Source organism: Dendrobates tinctorius, unplaced genomic scaffold (assembly GCF_039654945.1).
Source record: "Dendrobates tinctorius isolate UK_male_01 unplaced genomic scaffold, ASM3965494v1 ptg000130l, whole genome shotgun sequence".
Taxonomy (NCBI): domain Eukaryota; kingdom Metazoa; phylum Chordata; class Amphibia; order Anura; family Dendrobatidae; genus Dendrobates; species Dendrobates tinctorius.
In genome coordinates this window covers 1,849,453-1,868,239 of record NW_027361798.1, presented here as the reverse complement: position 1 = coordinate 1,868,239, position 18,787 = coordinate 1,849,453, and the positions used below count along the sequence as shown (strand labels likewise).

At 47.7% G+C, this 18,787-nt stretch overlaps 1 protein-coding gene across 1 annotated transcript in view; it reads right to left on the bottom strand.

Annotated features, from left to right (window-relative positions):
• LOC141047913 (phospholipase A2 inhibitor PIP-like) overlaps positions 1-18,787 on the bottom strand; it is a 129,787-nt gene that overhangs the window by 72,703 nt on the left and 38,297 nt on the right. The window lies entirely within an intron of this gene.

Below are 18,787 nucleotides of genomic sequence, written 5' to 3'. Positions count from 1 at the left end.
GTCAGAGGAAGAGACAGGGGTGGAGATGTAATGTCAGAGGATGAGAGAAGGGAAGAGAGGAAATGTCAGGGGAAGAGACAGGGGTGGAGATGTAATGTCAGAGGATGAGAGAAGGGAAGAGAGGAAATGTCAGAGGAAGAGACAGGGTGGAGAAGTAATGTCAGAGGATGAGAGAAGGGAACAGAGGAAATGTCAGAGGAAGAGACAGGGTGGAGAAGTAATGTCAGAGGATGAGAGAAGGGAACAGAGGAAATGTCAGAGGAAGAGACAGGGTGGAGATGTAATGTCAGAGGATGAGGGAAGGGAAGAGAGGAAATGTCAGAGGAAGAGAAAGGGTGGAGAAGTAATGTCAGAGAATGAGAGAAGGGAACAGAGGAAATGTCAGAGGAAGAGACAGGGTGGAGAAGTAATGTCAGAGGGTGAGAGAAGGGAAGAGAGGAAATGTCAGAGGAAGAGACAGGGGTGGAGAAGTAATGTCAGAGGAGGAGAGAAGTGAAGAGAGGAAATGTCAGAGGAAGAGACAGGAAGGAGATGTAATGTCAGAGGATGAGAGAAGGGAACAGAGGAAATGTCAGAGGAAGAGACAGGGGTGGAGAAGTAATGTCAGAGGATGAGAGAAGGGAACAGAGGAAATGTCAGAGGAAGAGACAGGGATGGGGAAGTAATGTCAGAGGATGAGAGAAGGGAAGAAAGGAAATGTCAGAGGAAGAGACAGGGGTGGAGAAGTAATGCCAGAGGAAGAGAAGGGAAAAGAGGAAATGTCAGAGGAAGAGACAGGGATGGAGAAGTAATGTCAGGGGATGAGAGAAGGGAAGAAAGGAAATGTCAGAGGAAGAGACAGGGGTGGAGATGTAATTCAGAGGATCAGAGAAGGGAAAAGAGGAAATGTCAGAGGAAGAGACAGGAATGGAGAAGTAATGTCAGAGGATGAGAGAAGGGAAGAAAGGAAATGTCAGAGGAGGAGACAGGGGTGGAGATGTTATTCAGAGGATCAGAGAAGGGAAGTGAGGAAATGTCAGAGGAAGAGACAGGGTGGAGATGTAATTCAGAGGATGAGAGAAGGGAACAGAGGAAATGTCAGAGGAAGAGACAGGGATGGGGAAGTAATGTCAGAGGATGAGAGAAGGGAAGAGAGGAAATGTCAGAGGAAGAGACAAGGGTGGAGATGTAATGTCAGAGGATGAGAGAAGGGAAGAGAGGAAATGTCAGAGGAGGAGACAGGGGTGGAAATGTAATGTCAGAGGATGAGAGAAGTGAAGAGAGGAAATGTCAGAGGAAGAGACAAGGGTGGAGATGTAATGTCAGAGGATGAGAGAAGGGAAGAGAGGAAATGTCAGAGGAAGAGACAGGGATGGGGAAGTAATGTCAGAGGAAGAGACAGGGGTGGAGATGTAATGTCAGAGGATGAGAGAAGGGAAGAGAGGAAATGTCAGAGGAAGAGACAGGGTGGAGATGTAATGTCAGAGGATGAGAGAAGGGAACAGAGGAAATGTCAGAGGAAGAGACAGGGTGGAGATGTAATGTCAGAGGAAGAGAGAAGGGAAGAGAGGAAATGTCAGAGGAAGAGACAGGGGTGGAGATATAATGTCAGAGGATGAGAGAAGGGAACAGACGAAATGTCAGAGGAAGAGACAGGGTGGAGATGTAATGTCAGAGGATCAGAGAAGGGAAGAGAGGAAATGTCAGAGGAAGAGACAGGATGAAGATGTAATGTCAGAGGATGAGAGAAGGGAACAGAGGAAATGTCAGAGGAAGAGACAGGGTGGAGAAGTAATGTCAGAGGATGAGAGAAGGGAACAGAGGAAATGTCAGAGGAAGAGACAGGGTGGAGATGTAATGTCAGAGGATGAGGGAAGGGAAGAGAGGAAATGTCAGAGGAAGAGAAAGGGTGGAGAAGTAATGTCAGAGAATGAGAGAAGGGAAGAGAGGAAATGTCAGAGGAAGAGACAAGGGTGGAGAAGTAATGTCAGAGGATGAGAGAAGAGAAGAGAGGAAATGTCAGAGGAAGAGACAGGGTGGAGAAGTAATGTCAGAGGATGAGAGAAGAGAAGAGAGGAAATGTCAGAGTAAGAGACAGGGGTGGAGATGTAATGTCAGAGGATGAGAGAAGGGAAGAGAGGAAATGTCAGAGGAGGAGACAGGGGTGGAGAAGTAATGACAGAGGATGAGAGAAGGGAAGAGAGGAAATGTCAGAGGAAGAGACAGGGGTGGAGATGTAATGTCAGAGGATGAGAGAAGGGAAGAGAGGAAATGTCAGGGGAAGAGACAGGGGTGGAGATGTAATGTCAGAGGATGAGAGAAGGGAAGAGAGGAAATGTCAGAGGAAGAGACAGGGTGGAGAAGTAATGTCAGAGGATGAGAGAAGGGAACAGAGGAAATGTCAGAGGAAGAGACAGGGTGGAGAAGTAATGTCAGAGGATGAGAGAAGGGAACAGAGGAAATGTCAGAGGAAGAGACAGGGTGGAGATGTAATGTCAGAGGATGAGGGAAGGGAAGAGAGGAAATGTCAGAGGAAGAGAAAGGGTGGAGAAGTAATGTCAGAGAATGAGAGAAGGGAACAGAGGAAATGTCAGAGGAAGAGACAGGGTGGAGAAGTAATGTCAGAGGATGAGAGAAGGGAAGAGAGGAAATGTCAGAGGAAGAGACAGGGATGGGGAAGTAATGTCAGAGGAAGAGACAGGGGTGGAGATGTAATGTCAGAGGATGAGAGAAGGGAAGAGAGGAAATGTCAGAGGAAGAGACAGGGGTGGAGATGTAATAGGAGAGGAAGAGAAGGGAAAAGAGGAAATGTCAGAGGAAGAGACAGGGGTGGAGAAGTAATGTCAGAGGATGAGAGAAGGGAAGAGAGGAAATGTCAGAGGAAGAGACAGGGATGGGGAAGTAATGTCAGAGGAAGAGACAGGGGTGGAGATGTAATGTCAGAGGATGAGAGAAGGGAAGAGAGGAAATGTCAGAGGAAGAGACAGGGTGGAGATGTAATGTCAGAGGATGAGAGAAGGGAACAGAGGAAATGTCAGAGGAAGAGACAGGGTGGAGATGTAATGTCAGAGGATGAGAGAAGGGAAGAGAGGAAATGTCAGAGGAAGAGACAGGGGTGGAGATGTAATAGGAGAGGAAGAGAAGGGAAAAGAGGAAATGTCAGAGGAAGAGACAGGGGTGGAGAAGTAATGTCAGAGGATGAGAGAAGGGAAGAGAGGAAATGTCAGAGGAAGAGACAGGGATGGGGAAGTAATGTCAGAGGAAGAGACAGGGGTGGAGATGTAATGTCAGAGGATGAGAGAAGGGAAGAGAGGAAATGTCAGAGGAAGAGACAGGGTGGAGATGTAATGTCAGAGGATGAGAGAAGGGAACAGAGGAAATGTCAGAGGAAGAGACAGGGTGGAGATGTAATGTCAAAGGAAGAGAGAAGGGAAGAGAGGAAATGTCAGAGGAAGAGACAGGGGTGGAGATGTAATGTCAGAGGATGAGAGAAGGGAACAGAGGAAATGTCAGAGGAAGAGACAGGGTGGAGATGTAATGTCAGAGGATCAGAGAAGGGAAGAGAGGAAATGTCAGAGGAAGAGACAGGATGGAGATGTAATGTCAGAGGATGACAGAAGGGAACAGAGGAAATGTCAGAGGAAGAGACAGGGAAGGAGAAGTAATGTCAGAGGATGAGAGAAGGGAAGAGAGGAAATGTCAGAGTAAGAGACAGGGGTGGAGAAGTAATGCCAGAGGATGAGATAAGGGAACAGAGGAAATGTCAGAGGAAGAGACAGGGATGGAGAAGTAATGTCAGAGGATGAGAGAAGGGAAGAGAGGAAATGTCAGAGGAAGAGACAGGGGTGGAGATGTAATACCAGAGGAAGAGAAGGGAAAAGAGGAAATGTCAGAGGAAGAGACAGGGGTGGAGAAGTAATGTCAGAGGATGAGAGAAGGGAAGAGAGGAAATGTCAGAGGAAGAGACAGGGGTGGAGATGTAATGTCAGAGGATGAGAGAAGGGAAGAGAGGAAATGTCAGAGGAAGAGACAGGGGTGGAGATGTAATGTCAGAGGATGAGAGAAGGGAAGAGAGGAAATGTAAGAGGAGGACACAGGGGTGGAGATGTAATGTCAGAGGATGAGAGAAGGGAAGAGAGGAAATGTCAGAGGAAGAGACAGGGTGGAGAAGTAATGCCAGAGGACGAGAGAAGGGAAGAGAGGAAATGTCAGAGGAAGAGACAGGGTGGAGATGTAATGTCAGAGGATGAGAAAAGGGAACAGAGGAAATGTCAGTGGAAGAGACAGGGATGGAGAAGTAATGTCAGAGGATGAGAGAAGGGAAGAGAGGAAATGTCAGAGGAGGAGACAGGAGTGGAGATGTAATGTCAGAGGATGAGAGAAGGGAAGAGAGGAAATGTCAGAGGAAGAGACAAGGGTGGAGAAGTAATGTCAGAGGATGAGAGAAGGGAAGAGAGGAAATGTCAGAGGAAGAGACAGGGGTGGAGAAGTAATGTCAGAGGATGAGAGAATGGAAGAGAGGAAATGTCAGAGGAGGAGACAGGGGTGGAGATGTAATGTCAGAGGATGAGAGAAGGGAAGAGAGGAAATGTCAGAGGAAGAGACAGGGGTGGAGAAGTAATGTCAGAGGATGAGAGAAGGGAAGAGAGGAAATGTCAGAGGAAGAGACAGGGGTAGAGATGTAATGTCAGAGGATGAGAGAAGGGAACAGAGGGAATGACAGAGGAAGAGACAGGGGTGGAGATGTAATGTCAGTGGATGAGAGAAGGGAAGAGTGGAAATGTCAGAGTAAGAGACAGGGGTAGAGATGTAATGTCAGAGGATGAGAGAAGGGAAGAGAGGAAATGTCAGAGGAAGAGACAGGGGTAGAGATGTAATGTCAGAGGATGAGAGAAGGGATGAGAGGAAATGTCAGAGGAAGAGACAGGGGTAGAAATGTAATGTCAGAGGATGAGAGAAGGGAACAGAGGGAATGACAGAGGAAGAGACAGGGGTGGTGATGTAATGTCAGTGGATGAGAGAAGGGAAGAGAGGAAATGTCAGAGTAAGAGACAGGGGTGGAGATGTAATGTCAGAGGATGAGAGAAGGGAAGAGAGCAAATGTCAGAGGAAAAGACAGGGGTGGAAATGTAATGTCAGAGGATGAGAGAAGGGAAGAGAGGAAATGTCAGAGGAAGAGACAGAGGAAGAGATGTAATGTCAGAGGATGAGAGAAGGGAAGAGAGGAAATGTCAGAGGAAGAGACAGGGGTAGAGATGTAATGTCAGAGGATGAGAGAAGGGAAGAGAGGAAATGTCAGAGGAGGAGACAGGGGTAGAGATGTAATGTCAGAGGATGTGAGAAGGGAAGAGAGGAAATGTCAGAGGAAGAGACAGGAGAAGAGATGTAATGTCAAAGGATGAGAGAAGGGAAGAGAGGAAATGTCAGAGGAGGAGACAGAGGTAGAGATATAATGTCAGAGGATGAGAGAAGGGAAGAGAGGAAAGGTCAGAGGAGGAGACAGGGGTAGAGATGTAATGTCAGAGGATGAGAGAAGGGAAGAGAGGAAATGTCAGAGGAAGAGACAGGGGTAGAGATGTAATGTCAGAGGATGAGAGAAGGGAAGAGAGGAAATGTCAGAGGAAGAGACAGGGGTGGAGATGCAATGTCAGAGGATGAGAGAAGGGAAGAGAGGAAATATCAGAGGAAGAGACAGGGGTGGAGAAGTAATGTCAGAGGATGAGAGAAGGTAAGAGAGGAAATGTCAGAGGAAGAGACAGGGGTGGAGAAGTAATGTCAGAGGATGAGAGATGGTAAGAGAGGAAATGTCAGAGGAAGAGACAGGGTGGAGAAGTAATGTCAGAGGATGAGAGAAGGGAAGAGAGGAAATATCAGAGGAAGAGACAGGGGTGGAGATGTAATGTCAGAGGATGAGAGAAGGGAAGACAGGAAATGTCAGAGGAAGAGACAGGGGTGGAGATGTAATGTCAGAGGAAGAGAAGGGAAAAGAGGAAATGTCAGAGGAAGAGACAGGGGTGGAGAAGTAATGTCAGAGGATGAGAGAAGGGAAGAGAGGAAATGTCAGAGGAAGAGACAGGGATGGGGAAGTAATGTCAGAGGAAGAGACAGGGGTGGAGATGTAATGTCAGAGGATGAGAGAAGGGAAGAGAGGAAATGTCAGAGGAAGAGACAGGGTGGAGATGTAATGTCAGAGGATGAGAGAAGGGAACAGAGGAAATGTCAGAGGAAGAAACAGGGTGGAGATGTAATGTCAGAGGAAGAGAGAAGGGAAGAGAGCAAATGTCAGAGGAAGAGACAGGGGTGGAGATGTAATGTCAGAGGATGAGAGAAGGGAACAGAGGAAATGTCAGAGGAAGAGACAGGGTGGAGATGTAATGTCAGAGGATCAGAGAAGGGAAGAGAGGAAATGTCAGAGGAAGAGACAGGATGGAGATGTAATGTCAGAGGATGACAGAAGGGAACAGAGGAAATGTCAGAGGAAGAGACAGGGAAGGAGAAGTAATGTCAGAGGATGAGAGAAGGGAAGAGAGGAAATGTCAGAGTAAGAGACAGGGGTGGAGAAGTAATGCCAGAGGATGAGATAAGGGAACAGAGGAAATGTCAGAGGAAGAGACAGGGATGGAGAAGTAATGTCAGAGGATGAGAGAAGGGAAGAGAGGAAATGTCAGAGGAAGAGACAGGGGTGGAGAAGTAATGTCAGAGGATGAGAAAAGGGAACAGAGGAAAAGTCAGGGGAAGAGACAGGGGTGGAGATGTAATGTCAGAGGATGAGAGAAGGGAAGAGAGGAAATGTCAGAGGAAGAGACAGGGGTGGAGATGTAATACCAGAGGAAGAGAAGGGAAAAGAGGAAATGTCAGAGGAAGAGACAGGGGTGGAGAAGTAATGTCAGAGGATGAGAGAAGGGAAGAGAGGAAATGTCAGAGGAAGAGACAGGGGTGGAGATGTAATGTCAGAGGATGAGAGAAGGGAAGAGAGGAAATGTAAGAGGAGGAGACAGGGGTGGAGATGTAATGTCAGAGGATGAGAGAAGGGAAGAGAGGAAATGTCAGAGGAAGAGACAGGGTGGAGAAGTAATGCCAGAGGATGAGAGAAGGGAAGAGAGGAAATGTCAGAGGAAGAGACAGGGTGGAGATGTAATGTCAGAGGATGAGAGAAGGGAACAGAGGAAATGTCAGTGGAAGAGACAGGGATGGAGAAGTAATGTCAGAGGATGAGAGAAGGGAAGAGAGGAAATGTCAGAGGAGGAGACTGGAGTGGAGATATAATGTCAGAGGATGAGAGAAGGGAAGAGAGGAAATGTCAGAGGAAGAGACAGGGGTGGAGAAGTAATGTCAGAGGATGAGAGAAGGGAAGAGAGGAAATGTCAGAGGAAGAGACAGGGGTGGAGAAGTAATGTCAGAGGATGAGAGAATGGAAGAGAGGAAATGTCAGAGGAGGAGACAGGGGTGGAGATGTAATGTCAGAGGATGAGAGAAGGGAAGAGAGGAAATGTCAGAGGAAGAGACAGGGTGGAGATGTAATGTCAGAGGATGAGAGAAGGGAAGAGAGGAAATGTCAGAGGAAGAGACAGGGTGGAGATGTAATGTCAGAGGATGAGAGAAGGGAAGAGAGGAAATGTCAGAGGAAGAGACAGGGGTGGAGATGTAATGTCAGAGGATGAGAGAAGGGAAGAGAGGAAATGTCAGAGGAAGAGACAGGGGTGGAGATGTAATGTCAGAGGATGAGAGAAGGGAAGAGAGGAAATGTCAGAGGAAGAGACAGGGGTGGAGATGTAATGTCAGAGGATGAGAGAAGGGAAGAGAGGAAATGTCAGAGTAAGAGACAGGGGTGGAGACGTAATGCCAGAGGACGAGAGAAGGGAAGAGAGGAAATGTCAGAGGAAGAGACAGGGGTGGAGAAGTAATGTCAGAGGATGAGAGAAGGGAAGAGAGGAAATGTCAGAGGAAGAGACAGGGGTGGAGATGTAATGTCAGAGGATGAGAGAAGGGAAGAGAGGAAATGTCAGAGTAAGAGACAGGGGTGGAGATGTAATGTCAGAGGATGAGAGAAGGGAAGAGAGGAAATGTCAGAGGAAGAGACAGGGGTGGAGATGTAATGTCAGAGGATGAGAGAAGGGAAGAGAGGAAATGTCAGAGGAAGAGACAGGGATGGAGAAGTAATGTCAGAGGATGAGAGAAGGGAAGAGAGGAAATGTCAGAGGAAGAGACAGGGGTGGAGATGTAATGTCAGAGGATGAGAGAAGGGAAGAGAGGAAATGTCAGAGGAAGAGACAGGGGTGGAGATGTAATGTCAGAGGATGAGAGAAGGGAAGAGAGGAAATGTCAGAGGAAGAGACAGGGGTGGAGATGTAATGTCAGAGGATGAGAGAAGGGAAGAGAGGAAATGTCAGAGGAAGAGACAGGGGTGGAGATGTAATGTCAGAGTATGAGAGAAGGGAAGAGAGGAAATGTAAGAGGAAGAGACAGAGGCAGAGACGTAATGCCAGAGGAAGAGAGAAGGGAAGAGAGGAAATGTCAGAGGAAGAGACAGGGATGGAGATGTAATTCAGAGGATGAGAGAAGGGAAGAGAGGAAATGTCAGAGGAAGAGACAGGGATGGAGAAGTAATGTCAGAGGATGAGAGAAGGGAAGAGAGGAAATGTCAGAGCAAGAGACAGGGTGGAGAAGTAATGTCAGAGGATGAGAGAAGGGAAGAGAGGAAATGTCAGAGGAAGAGACAGAGGCAGAGACGTAATGCCAGAGGATGAGAGAAGGGAAGAGAGGAAATGTCAGAGGAAGAGACAGGGGTGGAGATGTAATGTCAGAGGATGAGAGAAGGGAAGAGAGGAAATGTCAGAGTAAGAGACAGGGGTGGAGACGTAATGCCAGAGGATGAGAGAAGGGAAGAGAGGAAATGTCAGAGGAAGAGACAGGGGTGGAGATGTAATGTCAGAGGATGAGAGAAGGGAAGAGAGGAAATGTCAGAGGAAGAGACAGAGGCAGAGACGTAATGCCAGAGGAAGAGAGAAGGGAAGAGAGGAAATGTCAGAGGAAGAGACAGGGATGGAGATGTAATTCAGAGGATGAGGGAAGAGAGGAAATGTCAGAGGAAGAGACAGGGATGGAGATGTAATTCAGAGGATAAGAGAAGGGAAGAGAGGAAATGTCAGAGGAAGAGACAGGGGTCGAGAAGTAATGTCAGAGGATGAGAGAAGGGAAGAGAGGAAATGTCAGAGGAAGAGACAGAGGCAGAGACGTAATGCCAGAGGATGAGAGAAGGGAAGAGAGGAAATGTCAGAGGAAGAGACAGGGATGGAGATGTAATTCAGAGGATGAGAGAAGGGAAGAGAGGAAATGTCAGAGGAAGAGACAGGGGTGGAGATGTAATGTCAGAGGATGAGAGAAGGGAAGAGAGGAAATATCAGAGGAGGAGTCAGGAGTGGAGATGTAATGTCAGAGGATGAGAGAAGGGAAGAGAAGAAATGTCAGAGGAAGAGACAGGGGTGGAGAAGTAATGTCAGAGGATGAGAGAAGGGAAGAGAGGAAATGTCAGAGGAAGAGACAGGGGTGGAAATGTAATGTCAGAGGATGAGAGAAGGGAAGAGAGGAAATGTCAGAGGAGGAGTCAGGAGTGGAGATGTAATGTCAGAGTATGAGAGAAGGGAAGAGAGGAAATGTCAGAGGAAGAGACAGGGGTGGAGATGTAATGTCAGAGGATGAGAGAAGGGAAGAGAGGAAATGTCAGAGTAAGAGACAGGGGTGGAGATGTAATGTCAGAGGATGAGAGAAGGGAAGAGAGGAAATGTCAGAGGAAGAGACAGGGGTGGAGATGTAATGTCAGAGGATGAGAGAAGGGAAGAGAGGAAATGTCAGAGGAAGAGACAGGGATGGAGAAGTAATGTCAGAGGATGAGAGAAGGGAAGAGAGGAAATGTCAGAGGAAGAGACAGGGGTGGAGATGTAATGTCAGAGGATGAGAGAAGGGAAGAGAGGAAATGTCAGAGTAAGAGACAGGGGTGGAGATGTAATGTCAGAGGATGAGAGAAGGGAAGAGAGGAAATGTCAGAGGAAGAGACAGGGGTGGAGATGTAATGTCAGAGGATGAGAGAAGGGAAGAGAGGAAATGTCAGAGGAAGAGACAGGGGTGGAGATGTAATGTCAGAGTATGAGAGAAGGGAAGAGAGGAAATGTAAGAGGAAGAGACAGAGGCAGAGACGTAATGCCAGAGGAAGAGAGAAGGGAAGAGAGGAAATGTCAGAGGAAGAGACAGGGATGGAGATGTAATTCAGAGGATGAGAGAAGGGAAGAGAGGAAATGTCAGAGGAAGAGACAGGGATGGAGAAGTAATGTCAGAGGATGAGAGAAGGGAAGAGAGGAAATGTCAGAGCAAGAGACAGGGTGGAGAAGTAATGTCAGAGGATGAGAGAAGGGAAGAGAGGAAATGTCAGAGGAAGAGACAGAGGCAGAGACGTAATGCCAGAGGATGAGAGAAGGGAAGAGAGGAAATGTCAGAGGAAGAGACAGGGGTGGAGATGTAATGTCAGAGGATGAGAGAAGGGAAGAGAGGAAATGTCAGAGTAAGAGACAGGGGTGGAGACGTAATGCCAGAGGATGAGAGAAGGGCAGAGAGGAAATGTCAGAGGAAGAGACAGGGGTGGAGATGTAATGTCAGAGGATGAGAGAAGGGAAGAGAGGAAATGTCAGAGGAAGAGACAGAGGCAGAGACGTAATGCCAGAGGAAGAGAGAAGGGAAGAGAGGAAATGTCAGAGGAAGAGACAGGGATGGAGATGTAATTCAGAGGATGAGAGAAGGGAAGAGAGGAAATGTCAGAGGAAGAGACAGGGATGGAGATGTAATTCAGAGGATAAGAGAAGGGAAGAGAGGAAATGTCAGAGGAAGAGACAGGGGTGGAGAAGTAATGTCAGAGGATGAGAGAAGGGAAGAGAGGAAATGTCAGAGGAAGAGACAGAGGCAGAGACGTAATGCCAGAGGATGAGAGAAGGGAAGAGAGGAAATGTCAGAGGAAGAGACAGGGATGGAGATGTAATTCAGAGGATGAGAGAAGGGAAGAGAGGAAATGTCAGAGGAAGAGACAGGGGTGGAGATGTAATGTCAGAGGATGAGAGAAGGGAAGAGAGGAAATATCAGAGGAGGAGTCAGGAGTGGAGATGTAATGTCAGAGGATGAGAGAAGGGAAGAGAAGAAATGTCAGAGGAAGAGACAGGGGTGGAGAAGTAATGTCAGAGGATGAGAGAAGGGAAGAGAGGAAATGTCAGAGGAAGAGACAGGGGTGGAAATGTAATGTCAGAGGATGAGAGAAGGGAAGAGAGGAAATGTCAGAGGAGGAGTCAGGAGTGGAGATGTAATGTCAGAGGATGAGAGAAGGGAAGCGAGGATATGTCAGAGGAAGAGACAGGGGTGGAGATGTAATGTCAGAGGATGAGAGAAAGGAAGAGAGGAAATGTCAGAGGAAGAGACAGGGTGGAGATGTAATGTCAGAGGATGAGAGAAGGGAACAGAGGAAATGTCAGAGGAAGAGACAGGGGTGGAGATGTAATGTCAGAGGATGAGAGAAGGGAAGAGAGGAAATGTAAGAGGAAGAGACAGAGGCAGAGACGTAATGCCAGAGGAAGAGAGAAGGGAAGAGAGGAAATGTCAGAGGAAGAGACAGGGATGGAGATGTAATTCAGAGGATGAGAGAAGGGAAGAGAGGAAATGTCAGAGGAAGAGACAGGGATGGAGATGTAATTCAGAGGATGAGAGAAGGGAAGAGAGGAAATGTCAGAGGAAGAGACAGGGGTGGAGATGTAATGTCAGAGGAAGAGACAGGGATGGAGATGTAATGTCAGAGGATGAGAGAAGGGAAGAGAAGAAATGTCAGAGGAAGAGACAGGGGTGGAGAAGTAATGTCAGAGGATGAGAGAAGGGAAGAGAGGAAATGTCAGAGCAAGAGACAGGGTGGAGAAGTAATGTCAGAGGATGAGAGAAGGGAAGAGAGGAAATGTCAGAGGAAGAGACAGAGGCTGAGACGTAATGCCAGAGGATGAGAGAAGGGAAGAGAGGAAAGGTCAGAGGAAGAGACAGGGATGGAGATGTAATTCAGAGGATGAGAGAAGGGAAGAGAGGAAATGTCAGAGGAAGAGACAGGGGTGGAGATGTAATGTCAGAGGATGAGAGAAGGGAAGAGAGGAAATGTCAGAGTAAGAGACAGGGGTGGAGAAGTAATGTCAGAGGATGAGAGAAGGGAAGAGAGGAAATGTCAGAGGAAGAGACAGGGTGGAGAAGTAATGTCAGAGGATGAGAGAAGGGAAGAGAGGAAATGTCAGAGGAGGAGACAGGGTGGAGAAGTAATGTCAGAGGATGAGAGAAGGGAAGAGAGGAAATGTCAGAGGAAGAGACAGGGTGGAGAAGTAATGTCAGAGGATGAGAGAAGGGAAGAGAGGAAATGTCAGAGGAGGAGACAGGGTGGAGAAGTAATGTCAGAGGATGAGAGAAGGGAAGAGAGGAAATGTCAGAGGAAGAGACAGGGTGGAGAAGTAATGTCAGAGGATGAGAGAAGGGAAGAGAGGAAATGTCAGAGGAGGAGACAGGGTGTAGAAGTAATGTCAGAGGAGGAGAGAAGGGAAGAGAGGAAATGTCAGAGGAGGAGACAGGGTGGAGAAGTAATGTCAGAGGATGAGAGAAGGGAAGAGAGGAAATGTCAGAGGAAGAAACAGGGATGGAGATGTAATTCAGAGGATGAGAGAAGGGAAGAGAGGAAATGCCAGAGGAAGAGACAGGGGTGGAGATGTAATGTCAGAGGAAGAGACAGGGATGGAGATGTAATGTCAGAGGATGAGAGAAGGGAAGAGAGGAAATGTCAGAGGAAGAGACAGGGGTGGAGAAGTAATGTCAGAGGATGAGAGAAGGGAAGAGAGGAAATGTCAGAGCAAGAGACAGGGTGGAGAAGTAATGTCAGAGGATGAGAGAAGGGAAGAGAGGAAATGTCAGAGGAAGAGACAGAGGCAGAGATGTAATGCCAGAGGATGAGAGAAGGGAAGAGAGGAAATGTCAGAGGAAGAGACAGGGATGGAGATGTAATTCAGAGGATGAGAGAAGGGAAGAGAGGAAATGTCAGAGGAAGAGACAGGGGTGGAGATGTAATGTCAGAGGATGAGAGAAGGGAAGAGAGGAAATGTCAGAGGAAGAGACAGGGGTGGAGAAGAAATGTCAGAGGATGAGAGAAGGGAAGAGAGGAAATGTCAGAGGAAGAGACAGGGTGGAGAAGTAATGTCAGAGGATGAGAGAAGGGAAGAGAGGAAATGTCAGAGGAGGAGACAGGGTGGAGAAGTAATGTCAGAGGATGAGAGAAAGGAAGAGAGGAAATGTCAGAGGAAGTGAAAGGGATGGGGAAGTAATGTCAGAGGATGAGATAAGGGAAGAGAGGAAATGTCAGAGGAAGAGACAGGGGTAGAGATGTAATGTCAGAGGATGAGAGAAGGGAAGAGAGGAAATGTCAGAGGAAGAGACAGGGGTGGAGATGTAATGTCAGAGGATGAGAGAAGGGAAGAGAGGAAATGTCAGAGGAAGAGACAGGGTGGAGAAGTAATGTCAGAGGATGAGAGAAGGGAAGAGAGGAAATGTCAGAGGAAGAGACAGGGTGGAGATGTAATTCAGAAGATGAGAGAAGGGAAGAGAGGAAATGTTAGAGGAAGAGACAGGGGTGGAGATGTAATGTCAGAGGATGAGAAAAGGAAAGAGAGGAAATGTCAGAGGAAGAGACAGGGTGGAGAACTAATGTCAGAGGAAGAGAGAAGTGAAGAGAGGAAATGTCAGAGGAAGAGACAGGGTGGAGAAGTAATGTCAGAGGAAGAGAGAAGGGAAGAGAGGAAATGTCAGAGGAAGAGACAAGGTGGAGAAGTAATGTCAGAGGATGAGAGAAGGGAGGAGAGAAAATGTCAGAGGAAGAGACAGGGTGGAGAAGTAATGTCAGAGGATGAGAGAAGGGAAGAGAGGAAATGTCAGAGGAAGAGACAGGGTGGAGAAGAATTGTCAGAGGATGAGAGAAGGGAAGAGAGAAAATGTCAGAGGAAGAGAGAAGGGAGGAGAGAAAATGGCAGAGGAAGAGACAGGGTGGAGAAGTAATGTCAGAAGATGAGAGAAGGGAAGAGAGGAAATGTCAGAGGAAGAGACAGGGTGGAGAAGTAATGTCAGAGGATGAGAGAAGGGAAGAGAGGAAATGTCAGAGGAAGAGACAGGGGTGGAGATGTAATGTCAGAGGATGAGAGAAGGGAAGAGAGGAAATGTCAGGGGAAGAGACAGGGGTGGAGAAGTAATGTCAGAGGATGAGAGAAGGGAAGAGAGGAAATGTCAGAGGAAGAGACAGGGGTGGAGAAGTAATGTCAGAGGATGAGAGAAGGGAACAGAGGAAATGTCAGAGGAAGAGACAGAGGCAGAGACGTAATGCCAGAGGACGAGACAAGGGAAGAGAGGAAATGTCAGGGGAAGAGACAGGGGTGGAGATGTAATGTCAGAGGATGAGAAAAGGGAAGAGAGGAAATGTCAGAGGAAGAGACAGGGGTGGAGAAGTAATGTCAGAGGATGAGAGAAGGGAACAGAGGAAATGTCAGAGGAAGAGACAAAGGCAGAGACGTAATGCCAGAGGACGAGACAAGGGAAGAGAGGAAATGTCAGGGGAAGAGACAGGGGTGGAGATGTAATGTCAGAGGATGAGAGAAGGGAAGAGAGGAAATGTCAGAGGAAGAGACAGGGGTGGAGATGTAATGTCAGAGGATGAGAGAAGGGAACAGAGGAAATGTCAGAGGAAGAGACAGGGGTGGAGATGTAATGTCAGAGGATGAGAGAAGGGAAGAGAGGAAATGTCAGAGGAAGAGACAGGGGTGGAGATGTAATGTCAGAGGATGAGAGAAGGGAAGAGAGGAAATGTCAGAGGAAGAGACAGGGGTGGAGATGTAATGTCAGAGGATGAGAGAAGGGAAGAGAGGAAATGTCAGAGGAGGAGACAGGGGTGGAGATGTAATGTCAGAGGATGAGAGAAGGGAAGAGAGGAAATGTCAGAGGAAGAGACAGGGGTGGAGATGTAATATCAGAGGATGAGAGAAGGGAAGAGAGGAAATGTCAGAGTAAGAGACAGGGTGGAGATGTAATGTCAGAGGATGAGAGAAGGGAAGAGAGGAAATGTCAGAGGAAGAGACAGGGGTGGAGATGTAATGTCAGAGGATGAGAGAAGGGAAGAGAGGAAATGTCAGAGGAGGAGAAAGGAGTGGAGATGTAATGTCAGAGGATGAGAGAAGGGAAGAGAGGAAATGTCAGAGGAAGAGACAGAGGCAGAGACGTAATGCCAGAGGATGAGAGAAGGGAAGAGAGGAAATGTCAGAGGAAGAGACAGGGATGGAGAAGTAATGTCAGAGGATGAGAGAAGGGAAGAGAGGAAATGTCAGAGGAAGAGACAGGGGTGGAGAAGTAATGTCAGAGGATGAGAGAAGGGAAGAGAGGAAATGTCAGAGGAAGAGACAGAGGCAGAGACGTAATGCCAGAGGATGAGAGAAGGGAAGAGAGGAAATGTCAGAGGAAGAGACAGGGATGGAGATGTAATTCAGAGGATGAGAGAAGGGAAGAGAGGAAATGTCAGAGGAAGAGACAGGGGTGGAGATGTAATGTCAGAGGATGAGAGAAGGGAAGAGAGGAAATGTCAGAGGAAGAGACAGGGTGGAGATATAATTCAGAAGATGAAAGAAGGGAAGAGAGGAAATGTTAGAGGAAGAGACAGGGGTGGAGATGTAATGTCAGAGGATGAGAAAAGGGAAGAGAGGAAATGTCAGAGGAAGAGACAGGGTGGAGAACTAATGTCAGAGGAAGAGAGAAGTGAAGAGAGGAAATGTCAGAGGAAGAGACAGGGTGGAGAAGTAATGTCAGAGGAAGAGAGAAGGGAAGAGAGGAAATGTCAGAGGAAGAGACAGGGTGGAGAAGTAATGTCAGAGGATGAGAGAAGGGAGGAGAGAAAATGTCAGAGGAAGAGACAGGGTGGAGAAGTAATGTCAGGGGATGAGAGAAGGGAAGAGAGGAAATGTCAGAGGAAGAGACAGGGTGGAGAAGAATTGTCAGAGGATGAGAGAAGGGAAGAGAGAAAATGTCAGAGGAAGAGAGAAGGGAGGAGAGAAAATGGCAGAGGAAGAGACAGGGTGGAGAAGTAATGTCAGAGGATGAGAGAAGGGAAGAGAGGAAATGTCAGAGGAAGAGACAGGGTGGAGAAGTAATGTCAGAGGATGAGAGAAGGGAAGAGAGGAAATGTCAGAGGAAGAGACAGGGGTGGAGATGTAATGTCAGAGGATGAGAGAAGGGAAGAGAGGAAATGTCAGGGGAAGAGACAGGGGTGGAGAAGTAATGTCAGAGGATGAGAGAAGGGAAGAGAGGAAATGTCAGAGGAAGAGACAGGGGTGGAGAAGTAATGTCAGAGGATGAGAGAAGGGAACAGAGGAAATGTCAGAGGAAGAGACAGAGGCAGAGACGTAATGCCAGAAGACGAGACAAGGGAAGAGAGGAAATGTCAGGGGAAGAGACAGGGGTGGAGATGTAATGTCAGAGGGTGAGAAAAGGGAAGAGAGGAAATGTCAGAGGAAGAGACAGGGGTGGAGAAGTAATGTCAGAGGATGAGAGAAGGGAACAGAGGAAATGTCAGAGGAAGAGACAAAGGCAGAGACGTAATGCCAGAGGACGAGACAAGGGAAGAGAGGAAATGTCAGGGGAAGAGACAGGGGTGGAGATGTAATGTCAGAGGATGAGAGAAGGGAAGAGAGGAAATGTCAGAGGAAGAGACAGGGGTGGAGATGTAATGTCAGAGGATGAGAGAAGGGAACAGAGGAAATGTCAGAGGAAGAGACAGGGGTGGAGATGTAATGTCAGAGGATGAGAGAAGGGAAGAGAGGAAATGTCAGAGGAAGAGACAGGGGTGGAGATGTAATGTCAGAGGATGAGAGAAGGGAAGAGAGGAAATGTCAGAGGAAGAGACAGGGGTGGAGATGTAATGTCAGAGGATGAGAGAAGGGAAGAGAGGAAATGTCAGAGGAGGAGACAGGGGTGGAGATGTAATGTCAGAGGATGAGAGAAGGGAAGAGAGGAAATGTCAGAGGAAGAGACAGGGGTGGAGATGTAATATCAGAGGATGAGAGAAGGGAAGAGAGGAAATGTCAGAGTAAGAGACAGGGTGGAGATGTAATGTCAGAGGATGAGAGAAGGGAAGAGAGGAAATGTCAGAGGAAGAGACAGGGGTGGAGATGTAATGTCAGAGGATGAGAGAAGGGAAGAGAGGAAATGTCAGAGGAGGAGAAAGGAGTGGAGATGTAATGTCAGAGGATGAGAGAAGGGAAGAGAGGAAATGTCAGAGGAAGAGACAGAGGCAGAGACGTAATGCCAGAGGATGAGAGAAGGGAAGAGAGGAAATGTCAGAGGAAGAGACAGGGATGGAGAAGTAATGTCAGAGGATGAGAGAAGGGAAGAGAGGAAATGTCAGAGGAAGAGACAGGGGTGGAGAAGTAATGTCAGAGGATGAGAGAAGGGAAGAGAGGAAATGTCAGAGGAAGAGACAGAGGCAGAGACGTAATGCCAGAGGATGAGAGAAGGGAAGAGAGGAAATGTCAGAGGAAGAGACAGGGATGGAGATGTAATTCAGAGGATGAGAGAAGGGAAGAGAGGAAATGTCAGAGGAAGAGACAGGGGTGGAGATGTAATGTCAGAGGATGAGAGAAGGGAAGAGAGGAAATGTCAGAGGAGGAGAAAGGAGTGGAGATGTAATGTCAGAGGATGAGAGAAGGGAAGAGAGGAAATGTCAGAGGAAGAGACAGAGGCAGAGACGTAATGCCAGAGGATGAGAGAAGGGAAGAGAGGAAATGTCAGAGGAAGAGACAGGGATGGAGAAGTAATGTCAGAGGATGAGAGAAGGGAAGAGAGGAAATGTCAGAGGAAGAGACAGGGGTGGAGAAGTAATGTCAGAGGATGAGAGAAGGGAAGAGAGGAAATGTCAGAGGAAGAGACAGAGGCAGAGACGTAATGCCAGAGGATGAGAGAAGGGAAGAGAGGAAATGTCAGAGGAAGAGACAGGGATGGAGATGTAATTCAGAGGATGAGAGAAGGGAAGAGAGGAAATGTCAGAGGAAGAGACAGGGGTGGAGATGTAATGTCAGAGGATGAGAGAAGGGAAGAGAGGAAATGTCAGAGGAAGAGACAGGGTGGAGATATAATTCAGAAGATGAAAGAAGGGAAGAGAGGAAATGTTAGAGGAAGAGACAGGGGTGGAGATGTAATGTCAGAGGATGAGAAAAGGGAAGAGAGGAAATGTCAGAGGAAGAGACAGGGTGGAGAACTAATGTCAGAGGAAGAGAGAAGTGAAGAGAGGAAATGTCAGAGGAAGAGACAGGGTGGAGAAGTAATGTCAGAGGAAGAGAGAAGGGAAGAGAGGAAATGTCAGAGGAAGAGACAGGGTGGAGAAGTAATGTCAGAGGATGAGAGAAGGGAGGAGAGAAAATGTCAGAGGAAGAGACAGGGTGGAGAAGTAATGTCAGGGGATGAGAGAAGGGAAGAGAGGAAATGTCAGAGGAAGAGACAGGGTGGAGAAGAATTGTCAGAGGATGAGAGAAGGGAAGAGAGAAAATGTCAGAGGAAGAGAGAAGGGAGGAGAGAAAATGGCAGAGGAAGAGACAGGGTGGAGAAGTAATGTCAGAGGATGAGAGAAGGGAAGAGAGGAAATGTCAGAGGAAGAGACAGGGTGGAGAAGTAATGTCAGAGGATGAGAGAAGGGAAGAGAGGAAATGTCAGAGGAAGAGACAGGGGTGGA